Below are 8,814 nucleotides of genomic sequence, written 5' to 3' on the forward strand. Positions count from 1 at the left end.
TGTTACTTTGTTGAAACTGCTCCACTTTGATAAAACAGATTTCCATTTGCCCAAGCAGTAACTACAACATAGGTGCTCCATCTTCCACATGCAACCTAGCTATCATCTCTCCCTCTAACACAGTATATAATATACATACCTCGAAATAAGGATTTGTGAGTTTCAAGTCTTGCTTAAGCAGCTGTGGGTGCCTATTATAACCTGTGGGACACTTCTTGCAAGATGAGAGCAGCCTGCCTGGGATACCCAATATAATTGTGCTGGAGCTGTTCTTCTGAAAGGGCAAGAGGGAGGGATATGCTTTTAAATGCTGGAGGGATCTGAAGGTGGTGGGTATTTTTTTCATTAGGCTCAGCCACTGGAACACTACAAAGGCTCAGGTCCCCTTCACTGATGCTGTGAATTGATGGCCTTATTCCTTAGATTTTGTTACACGTGACCCATTCTGTTCAGTAACAAAAGAATAAAAGGTGCTTGGTGGGTTTTTTTTTCTGGTTGGTATAAACTAGTCGTTCTTCTTCACCTTTTTGGCCCTGAACCAGCAAACTGATTGATTTATGCAGTTCTGCTATTGGACCTCTCAAGGCTGCACACAGCTGAGAATTGCCAGAGAGGTTTATGCTGAAATGGAGTTTTTCACCCCCCATGCCACAAAGCAGGCCCTACATTGAGAAGCCCTGATGGTCAGGGACCATCTTTACATTCTTTAAATTCTTTGTATGATACGACTGGGACCCAAGTCCTCATTTATTACCACAGAAGCACGCAAAAATACTAATGGGATGAATCTCCTACAGAAAATTGGCTTTTGTCACTTGCTGACTACGTCACCTTTACATCACTCCTCTTATTTCCCTCCCACTCTCATTTTGCAGCTTTATGCTGTACTACATGTGGGACAGGATGCACTTTAAACTGTGAGCAAGTGCGTGAGCCACACGGAGCAGAAGGCTCAGGAAGGGGGGTACCTCCCGACTTCTCCCAACAAGCAAATAGCCAGCTGCTGTCCTCCAAACCATTAGGTATTCTCCCTCCCCACATTCCGAAGCTCAAACTGAGGTGACAAACACAACTCCCATCCCCTCCCTTTCTTGCCTGTCCATACAAAAGGAAGGTCTTTGAAAATGAAACTGTGTTGTGCCAACCAGAACATGAAATGCAGACAGGTCTTTAATAAGTCCACTTCTGAAGAAGAGAGCCATACCCTGTGGCTACAATAAGTTAGAAAGCCACAATGTGGGTCCTCAGCAACTTGGCAAATTGCAGTAAGGGACAGGAAAGAGATCAGCCTGTGTTGTATAACCATCTTTCTGTAATATTAAAGATATCCATTTTGTCTGGCAATGGTTATGACAGTTTTCTTATCCTTTCAAAATATTGAGTGAATTCACAAATGACTTTGAATAACCCATTTGTATTCATTTTCTTTTTCTAAAATAAACTTGTCTAGGAAAAATAATGAATACCACATTCATTACAATGGAAGCCTTTTGCAAGGCATATTCTGCCCAATCCATTTCTTTACACCCAAAGAGTATGATAAGATAAATTCCATTTTCAAGCAGCTGAATGGTATTATAGTCCCATTAATTTCAATAGCTAAGCCACAGCAAGCAGCATTTCCTGTAGACTCTTTCAGTTTTGTTTGAATGTACAACGGGAAAAACTTGCTGGAGATTAAAATGGCATCTGTGCATTTTTTAAGAGTTTTTCATTATGTTTTGCAGTTTTGCTTTTTTTCCCTAATGCACCAAAGCATGAAAAAGACTATGGCTGTGACAAATAATAGCAAAGAAGTCCTGTTTGCAGACAACTTTGATTCCAGTCTGACTAATACATTTGCCAGCATTTTGGCAAACTTTGGCCATCTGTTGTGGAGCTGTGGGAACCGTAAATTCCTTTCCTTGTGGAATAAAAGGTACTAAATATAGTCGCTATTGGCATGAAGCAAGTAATTAAGAGGAATATTTTCAGAAATAGCAAAGAGACAGAACTAAAAAGTTTCAAATTTGAAACTTTAACTATATCCTAACCCAACAGGGATGAGGTGCACTTTACGAGACAGACCTGGGAACAGTGTGAAGCTCACAGCTTCCACAGCAACCTGGAGGAGGCGTAACATCGTACTTCACACTTATCTATCTACTGGAGGTACGGAAACACGCAAGGGAGCTCTGGAGTCTCCTGTTAGTAATGATGAATGGGTATAAGCTTCTACATCTCCGGTTGCAACTGTTTGACTGTGCAGACCAACCTGAGAAAAGGGCTGTTCCCAGCTCTGCTCCACTAGACAGAATTGTTAGAAAAATAACTTTGTAGAGGTTTTCTCAACCTGCAACAATCAATGGAAACTATAGTTGGTGTTAAAAAATTGGTTTTCTATTCACCAAGGCAATGGAGGAACATAATGTCAAAACAGTATTTTGGCAATTAAAAAAAAAAAAAAAAAATCTGTGTTGAAAAGTGGTGGAAAGGCTTTTATTACTTTTTTCACACCACTCCTACTTTCTGTTTCTTCCTCGATAGTCCAGAAAAGCAAATATGTGGCACTAACACAGAACCAACCTGATGGTCCTAAAGATATTTAGATTGCAAATTTCTACATGCATTGTACAATATTTTCTTAGCTACATTCAGTACCAAATACCTGCCAGGTACAGAAGCATAACTCATGCTATTGGTGTCATATCTGGGAGACAGAAGACTTTCAAATCCAAGAGCATCCCTAATCATCTGATGTTTCTGGTGTCTTGCCTCATTGATCTTGTGAAGGAGATACAAATAGAGCAGATCGTTCCAACTGGTACAAACACACAGAGAGCATCTGTGGGACGTGGTACAGCTTCACTGCAGGAGAACATCATCACTCCTGACGTCACAGTAACATTTCTTTTCACCCTGAATTTATTTTGCTGAAAATTCATGTGAACAACAAACTCCACTGAAAAAAAAAAAAAAAAAACCTCTGAATGCTGCTCAGGGCTTCAAAGTGGGAGCGTGTTGCATGGGACATTGTCCAGCTGAGTTTTGAGTCCTTCCAGGGAGGTACATTCCACTTGCTCTCTGACCAATCTGTTTTCCTGTTCAAACAATAAAAAATACATATATGAAAGCAATTAAATTTTTCTTTCATGTTTGCACAGTATCTAGCACAGTGAAGTTCTAGTGTATGGATTCTACTGTGCTACAAGTAATAAAAAGTAGTATAAATGCTATTATAAAATGCATTCAGTTGCATCAATTATTTAAATATTATCAGATTGTGTCATACTTACTATGGACAATCTCAAGATTTAATTGGCAGAAATGACAAATTCTTCCCTGTCTAGGGATGATCTCTGTTGTGATGTTACAGCCATCATTTGTTCCTAGAATCCATCCACACAGTACTAAAAGATCTACTTTTTTCATACTAGCTGATAAGTTTAACACCCTTTGAGTCGGGCTATATTTTAAGGCAGCAACTTTCAAAGTGAGCTCTTCTGGGAAGATCACAAACCACTTGTTAGAACCCAAAGACTGAATGCACTGCATTTGCAACCAGGATTATTGCCCTATCAAAAATCATTTGTTCCTGGAAATCTTCACGAATATCTTGACTCATCTCTGAAAAGACTTACGTCCCAAACGTATCTCTGAGCACAAGGTCTGATTTTTGCAGTGACTTAACGTTTCACTATCAGAAGCTGGGCACCTTCAGCTGATGGTGAGCCAATGAAAAATGAAGTTACTCGGTATATGACCATTAGTTTCCCAAATGGTATTTCGCTTGGAACAGTCCAAGATTGTTAATTTCTAGAAGAAGTGTCCCTGCGTGTTTGCTGGAAGCAAAGTCTCGTAATGGTTTACACAATTTTCCATTTAAATTAATGGAATAGTAGCACCATTTACTTTAATGGTTCCCATAATATGCAGTATCATTTCTTGCATAAGTTGCTTCCCACTGCTAATCTGCTACTGCAGAAAATGATACAAAAATGTCTATTTATTTTAATGATATTTAATGAAAGATATTTAGTTGTGCTCTGTACTTCTTGGAAAATATGCCACTCTACCCTCCAGCAAACAGACTGCCTTTATTGATATACATCTTATATAGTAAAAGAGGAAGGTGGTTTAAAGAACTTATAGGACTTTTTCTGCCTGTATTTTTTTTTTTCTGTTAGTGCTCCTTCTGTCAGGTGTGATGCTCAGGAAGTTGCTACTCATGAGGGAATATATTGTTCACCTATCATTCACTTGTGCTAAAGGGCCAAAAAGAGAGGAAATGCTGACCATTTATATGCCAAAATAAGACAAAGATCATCTGAACTCAGGGCATTCAGCTACAGCCACTAGTCAATTGTGATTGCTTTATTATAACAACCAGAACTTTGCTGCTTCTCATCCTGAAAGATGTGGACCAAGCTCAATGATCACAGGTAAAATGTAAGACCACCAAGAAGCCGCCATTTCTGGAGTGGTTTCCTTACTCAGAAAATACATTCCATCAACCATCACATAGAAAAGGAGCTAGGAAATACGGAAAAGAACCAAATTTGTATGATAAATTCCACAATAATTTCAATGTCACCTTGTAATGTATGATTGCACACTTAAATTGGTGTTACACCTGCAGGCTCCAGTCAAATGAAGGCCTGTTTCTGTCAGGTTTTACCACTCGAGAAATCAATATTCTTCTTGTGAATACCATACACAATCCGGAATCATTTGGCTTCAGGCGTGAAAGCACTCTGTTCCCTGCTAGCGCTCTGCTCCCTCTTGAGCTGGAGGCAGCAAACAGATGCCCGAGGACTTCATGAGAAAATGAACCAGAGCCAAGAAAAATATGCAATGTAGTTTTTTCAGTCTTTTGATTTATTGGTCCTGCACATTGGAAGGTGCAGGGGTTCTACTTTGACCACTGAAAGTAACATGCATTGTAACTTCATCATCTCCCTCTATTCAAAGTGTGTATTTGCTGTGCAGCTAAATCAGCTATGAACACATACACAGCACAGGCTGCCTTCTTCTGAATATAACCTGCTTGGGGCCTCCTTTATTAAACAGTTATTGTACATATAGAAAGTGTGATGGACAGCATACTATAGCGTAGCCTACTCGAGGTTAATGTTTGCAGAGTTACAGCAGTATTTGGTTGGTTATAATATTCTCTCACATGCAAACTTTGGTTCCCACCTGTTCCAGCTATAGAACTGTTTACCGAAAAAAAAGAAATTTCTTTTTACCTTTTCCTCACAGCAGAGTCAAATGAATCCTAGACAGAGACTAAAAAAGGTCTGAAAAGTATATCAGCTTTGTATGTTTTTATCTTAGAGACTTGCAAATATGCAGCCAGGATCCTTACTGTCCTGTGGAGCTCAGCTGCAGAAGAAGGGAGCAGGTGAGGTACTTCACTCTCCCAGCAGCCTGTCTTATTTATACACTAAAGATATGCTGTGGAGTTTCAAGACATACCTTTGAGGCATCACCATGCTCCTAGGGATTAAGGAAACTGGATGCAGTAATAAATTCTGTGCTCATTTAACTTCATCCAAGTCAACAAAATTAAGACAGTAGAAGTTGCTGCCTGTAGTTTTTAAGGTCAGGGAGACCCAAATGTGTTGGTCTCTTACACAACACACACCAGAGAGTTTCTTGCTTGCAGAAGAAGAAATTTTTCTTTGTGTTAAACAAGCTACGACTCTCAGCCTGAGCATCCCTCTGCAATTCAGGATGTAAAGCCTTGATTACAATTCCCGTGCAGTTCTTAATTTACCTTTTTCATAAGTGAATTCTTCTACTAATTAATAGGAGTAATTGTTAAAATGTTTCACTCTGCTGCCAATCTTAATTTTAACAAAGATGTAATAACTGCAGATTCACAATCTCAGAAATGGGGCTGGAAGGGTCCTAAAGTACTGGTTATGTGCTGGTCACACTGCTTAAACCCAGAGGTAAAAAACCAAGCAGTCAGAGCAAAAGCTTGCATACAAAGACATAATAGCTGGAGAATGTAGCAACTTATACTTACAGAAGGGAAATCATAGCACTCACCAGTTCATTATACACAGTTCTTATGTGGATTCTGTGGAAAGTGAATTTACCTCATTAGGAACAAGGAAGCCATAAAAAGTATGAGATGGAAAAAGTGGGTTTGTTGCAAATAGAGCATAAAATAATGCTTACTGCTATAAAGTGTAGAGATTACAGGTCTTGACACACAATTATCGCTTATTACATTAAAATGATCATATTTACCTGATAGAGAAAGTATGTGTTATTATCATAAAAGCAGGATGTTATTATATCTAACCATCAGTATTACTTCAACACCTACAACTTGCTTGTAAGTTTTTTATAAGACATGTTTTCAATAAAATTTCTGACATTTTTGTATTTCTCAAATTCTGCGTAAGACATGTTCAATATTGCAACAACTTGTACAATTTCCTCCTGTTTCCGTAGAAGTATCATTTCAAATGGGGCTTCTAATTAGGTCAAACATGTTAAGAAAAAGAAAAAACTGTAAAGGCTGAAATCCTGTCTAAATGAGGACAACTTCTCTTTGATGTGGTAATTAAGTTTTGGTAGATCTATGGCAATAATTCAGAAGCCTGAAGAGCTGAGACAGAAAATATTTAATGGTCAAATGTTTTATTAACTTACTGAGTAGAAAGGAAGAAGAGGGATAGAATGTTGTGCTAGAAAGAAGAAAAAGGTAAAGTAAAAGGCAAAAAGCATGAGAGGACAACATACTGGGGAGGAAGATAACTGGAAAGGAAAAGAGAAAGATAACAAGATAAAGGGGGGGAAAAAGAGAAAAATGCAGACGTGAGAAAAGGAAAAAAGAGGAGATGAGGATGTGAAATCTGGATGACAAAATGGAGAAGAAAAATAAACAGAAGCATATGGCAAGAGAGAAAATGTGGGGGAAAAAAAAAAAAAGTTATATTTTAAAAAGTATTTGTGTCAGCTATAGCAGCATTTAGCAGGTGAGGAAATTTGAAGCAGCAGTAGTTCAGGTGACAATTATCCACTAAAGCAAGACTCTCAGTGTCTTCTGTAGGACAACTAATAAATTGTCCAGAAAACCATCTGTGGATGCCCACAGCTTGACTACAGGAACTTTTACCATCCTTTACAGTAACACAATCTAACAGCATCTGCTTGAGATAAGCATCATTTCTTGTCACTTCTCCACTGAACAGCCAGTGGTATGGGAACATAGTGGATTTTTGCCATTCGCATAATGTCATGCAATATGTTTTGCTGTTGCCAAAATCAGAACTCTGATCCAATAGCTCCCAGGCTTCCAGAACATGTTCATGGTCTGAAACAATCACTTGGAATCACCACAGGACAATAAGAAGATTGCTAGCAGGCAGTCTCATCAGCAAAACCATCTAATATATGTAATTTAAAGATTCCTTCCTATGGCACCAGCTACAGTAATTATCTAAGAATGGTGCTGTGTGAAAAATACATAGCAAATTAGCAGTATCAAAAGCTTAAAAAGATTGCCAGGCAACCATCGTTTTGCATCATTCAGAGATTGGTTTGCGTGAAAGCACTTTATTCTGACTTGGATGATTACAGCATTTCTCCATCACCCATACACATTAGGAACTGCAAGTGGGGTTACCACCTGCCTGCTCCATTAGTAGCAAGACAATTCCAGCTTTTCATTCTCTGTTTTGCATACTCTGTGCTGGTGCCCAAGAGTGGGAGAAGAGAAAATTCAATAGCGAAGCCTAATTGATACTGCTTTATGATTCCAGCTGGAAAAATGTTGCACAGAAAGAAGAAAAATGCTCAGTATCCCTGGGACAAGGATATTGGAGAGCTCAACATCTCAAACTAGGCTGTGTGTGCATCCTTCTTCCATCTCTTGATTAGCTATTCTGAAAGATGACTGAGATGAGAAAAATAGAGCTTCTCTCCATACCAGAAATTACAGCATTAGTTAAAATAGCTTCCTGTTATCACTTTTGTTACTGGTTTTGTGATGCTTTTGGATTTCACTCAGTCTCATCATGTTGAGCGCTTTGAAATTTGGAGTTCATTAGGGTGCAACCATGACTTAGTACGGTGAGACTTCTGGCTTGTGTCTCTTGAAGCTTAAGACTACTGTGAAAGCAACAGTGGTCAGCATGGAGAAGAGGACAAACCACATATGGGCAGTATAAAGACCTATGCTCTTGGGAATGTGGGATTCATAGCCAATTATTTCTAAAAGAGCTGGTGAGCAAACATCAAGATCAACCAAAACCCTTCAAGGCCCGCAGGGAACTTTGACATCCAGGGCAGATACTGAGTGAAATTAAGATGGCAGTTCTCACCTGGTGTTTTGATATCTGAGAAGAAATCAGAGTATCACTTGACATGAAAGTGACTTGCAGAATAAATTGTTGCTTCTCCAGGTAATCCAGTGGGGCAGAATACAATCAATAACTGTTCATACGTATCATTTACCTGTTCTACAGATTAGAAGGAAAAGTCATTTTGTTTCAGAAAGCAGTTAGGCTAATATTAGCGTTCAGTAGCAATGAAATGTATGATTCTCATGTGTTTTCAACCCAAGTCCACAGAAATCTCATAGGACACTGTAATGTGTTTTTAGACCTTCTTACTTGGACTTCAAGTCTCCTGGACAAAAGAACCATCTTTTGGGGCTTTGGAGTCCACAGTGAAATCCTAATCCCTGTCTAGTTCCTTTAATATTCCTCCAAGACATACTATGAATTAAAGAAAATTGAATAGCGAGGTTGTTGAAAGTATTTCTTAGAAAAACTGGGTAGACATTAAAAATAACAGCATAACTCTAAAACTCCT

Source organism: Nesoenas mayeri, assembly GCF_963082525.1.
Source record: "Nesoenas mayeri genome assembly, chromosome: 1".
Taxonomy (NCBI): Eukaryota; Metazoa; Chordata; class Aves; order Columbiformes; family Columbidae; genus Nesoenas; species Nesoenas mayeri.